A 3855-nucleotide genomic window follows, 5' to 3' on the forward strand; every position below is an offset into this window, starting at 1 on the left:
CCAGAAGACTAGAGATTGAGCTATAGGTTTGAAGGGACAGAACCATATTCTATATTTTCTGGATGAGTTTTTTCTTAACTTGGGCTTCAGGGAGTCTCCCCAGCAGGTGATCCCTTGCCACCTAACTGCAGCTTAAACACACTGGTGCCGGCATTATTGCAGGGGATTACATGGGTTTGATGAAAGCGGTGCAAGGTAGGTGCAGGGCTAATGTGGGAAAGTAAAGCACAGATAAATCAAATGGGTAATAATAATTAGTTCAGTGATGAAATCTGGTATTTCTGTACTAACCATCCAGCCATCATTGATATTTATTGAATGTCTACTAAGTTCAGAGCACCATACTAAGGGGTTGGGACAGACAGCAAGTCTGGGTCTTTAGAAATCCAAAATTCAGGTCTTGACTGGCAATCTCTCCTCCTGCATTCTAAGTTTCTTGAGGGCAGGGATCATGTCTATTTTCTCCATTGTCCTCTTCCAACCTTGTAGCGTTCTACACAGAATAAGTGCTCAATAATTTCTATTGGTTGATTAATGGATGGATTGAACTGACATCCCTTTCCCTCAAGTAGATAATATGGGGGAACCAGACAGGCAAAAATGATTTACAAATAGGGGGAGCAGGAGACCGAATAAGAAAACACCTGGATATTGCCAGAATATGTTAGGATGAGACAGATGAAGAAAACGGTGAATAAATAGTGTATGTAATGCTCAGAAGGCAATGAACTTTACCATGACGGTGCTCAATAAATACTCCTACTGCTACTTAGGTCAATATAGACCATTAATATGTAATAACCAAGGTATTTGTTTAGCACAAACTATGTTTCAAACACTGTACAACATCAAAGATGATCAGGTTGGACAAAGTCCTTATTCCACATTGGGCTCGCAATCCAAGTAGAAGGGAGAATGGGTATTAAATCCCCATTTTACAGTAGAGGAAACCGAAGCACAGAGAAGTTAAGTGACTTGCCCAAGGTCTCACAACAGACAAGTGGCAGAGCCAGAATGAGAGCTCATGACTCCCAGGCCCGTGCTCTTCCCATTTTCCACTAAGCCAAACTGCTTCTCATATCTCTCATCTCTCTCTCTCTCTTTCTCGCTCGCTCTCTCCATACATAAGAACTGCAGATGGCTCTAAATCCATAGGTGTGAAGGGAGCTGTTGGCATTGTTAGGGCTTGGGGGTTGGAAGTGAATCAGGGAATGGCTTCCTGAAGGAGGGTTTTGAAGATGGGGAGAGCTGTGCTTTGGTGGATTTAAGAAAAAATTCCTGGCCAGGAGAAGGATGTGAGAAAGTGGTCTGAGGAGGAACAGTTAGAAAGTGAGCCTATGAGGAATGAAGACTGTGGGTGAGGTATAAGGGGTGAAGAGGACAGACAAAAAATGTTCCCTTGACTCTTCTTTCCTTCCTGACTGCCACCTTCAATGACCCACTCTCTGATGGCTCCTTTTCTACTGCCTTCAAACACATATCTCCCCTACCCTAAAGAAAAAATAAAACTTTCCCTGGACCCCATTACTCCAACCAGCTATCCCTCATTTTTCCTCCTTCCATTCCCGGTCAAACTCCTCAAATGGGTTGGTTTACAAACACTGCCTCCACTTTGCTCCTCCACTGCTCTCCTTTTACCTCTACAACCTGACTTCTTCCCCCTCCATGCTACTATAACTGCTCTCTCCCAGGTCACCAAAGACCTTCTCTTTGCCTAATCTAACAAATTCTACTCTGCCTTCATCCTCCTCAGTTTTTAGGCTGTTTCTGATACTGTGGATCACCCCGACCCCTGAAAACACCATTTCTCTTTGGTTTTCCTGACATAGTCCTCTCCTGGTTCTCTTTCTGCCTCTCTGGTTGATCCTTCTCAAATTTTTCTTCAGCCTTTCACTTACCAACTGTGGGTGTCTCTCAAGTTTCAAATCTGGAACTCCTTCTCTTCTCACCCTACCCTCACTCTCTTGCGTCCCAAGGCTTTAGCTACCACCTCCTTGTCAATGACTCCCAAATCTACCTTGCTAGCCCTGACCCCTTTCTTTCTCTGGAATTTCATATCTCCAGTCTTCAGGTTATCAAGAACATCTCCATTTGAATATCATACCAGCACCTAAAGTTCTATGTCTTCAAATCTGAGTTTCTCATCTTCCCTCAGAAATTCTTTCCTTTACCTAATGGTTCCATCCCAGCTGACCATGACAGCTTCTTCCCCTTCTCTCAAGCCCCAATCCTTAGCAGTTATCCTGGCCTCCTCCCCCTCTCTTTCAACCCCTATATTCAGCCTGATGCCAAAGCTTGTCCATTCTTTCTCCACAACATTTCTAGAATCTGACCCTTCTTTTACATCCAAACAACCACCACACTGTTCCAGACACTTGTCATAATCCACCTTGACAGCTGTATCAATCCCATCCCTGACCTCAGGCTCTCCTCTCTGCAAACTGTACTTCAATCTGCTTCCTGGATCATTTTTCTAAAGCATTATTCAGTGCCAGTCTCCTCACTCCTCAAAAACCTCCAGCGGTTGCCTTTTCCTCTCCATAGCAAAGATAATTTTTAACCAGTCATATTTATTGAACATTTACTGTGTGCAGAGGATTGTATTTAGCATTTGGGAGAGTACAGTATAATAGAGTTGGTAGACATGTCCCCTGCCCACAAGAAGCATACAATCTAGAAGGGGAGACAGATGTTAAAATAAATTTCAGATATGTATATAAGTGCTGAGACACTGAAGATGGGGTGAATAAAGGGTATAAATTCAAGTGCAGGAGTGACACAGAAGGGAGAGAAAGTAAGGGAAATGAGAGCTTAGTCGGGAAGGCATTTTAGAGGAGATGTGATTTTAATTAGGCTGAATTTATATCTGAGGGTCTTTCAGATATGAAGGGGGAGGATTTTCCAGGCCAGAGGCAGGACATGGACAAGGGGCTGCCGCTGAGATAAATGGGATCAAAACACAGTGAATAGGTTTCTGTTAGGAGAATGAAGTTTGTGGGCTGATTTGAAGTAGGAAATCAGTGAGTTGAGGTAGGAAGGGGAAAGGTGACTGAGTGATTTAAAGCCAATGGTGAGGAGATTCTCTTCAATGCAGAGTGGGATAAGCAAACCACTGGAGGTTTTTGAGGAGTGAGAAAAAATGGACTGAAAATTTTCTGTAGAAAAATGTTCTGGGCAGCAGAGTAAAGTATGGCTTGGAGTGGGGAGAGACAGGAGGCAGGGAGGTCAGCAAGGAGGCTGATGCAGTAGTCAAGGTAGGATAGAATATACGCTTGGATCAACGTGGCAGCATTTGGAAGGAGAGGAAAAGGTGGATTTTAGTCATGCTGTGAAGGCAGAATTAACAGGATTTGGTGACAGATTGAATACACGGGTTGAATGAAAGATGAGAATAATGCAAAGGTTATGGGCTTGTGAGATAGGGAGGATGGTGGTGCTGTCTACAGTGATGGCAAAGAAAGGGGAGGGCAGTTCTTTGGTGGGAAGGTGAGGATTTCTGTTTTGCACATGTTTAGTTTGATAGGCCAGAGGATCATCCAAGTAGAGATATCCTGAAGGCAGGAAGAAATGCAAGATTGCAGAGGAGAGAGGTCAGGGCTGGAAATATAGATTTGGAGAACATCCATAGAGAGTTGAAGCTGTGAGAGCAAATGATTTCTCTAAGGGAGAGGGTGTAGATGGAGAATAGAAGGGGACCCAGAACTGAGCCTTAAAGAACTCCCACAGATGACATTTGAAAATTGGAGGGGATCAAAAGTTTGGAAGTCTCTGTGGAAGAAAAGGACTTATTTATGGAAAATAAGTTTATGAGAGAGAAGGCAAGTAAGTAGGTCATAGTTGGATAGGGGAATTTTG

This window comes from Ornithorhynchus anatinus, chromosome 12, assembly GCF_004115215.2.
Source record: "Ornithorhynchus anatinus isolate Pmale09 chromosome 12, mOrnAna1.pri.v4, whole genome shotgun sequence".
In the NCBI taxonomy this organism is placed as follows: domain Eukaryota; kingdom Metazoa; phylum Chordata; class Mammalia; order Monotremata; family Ornithorhynchidae; genus Ornithorhynchus; species Ornithorhynchus anatinus.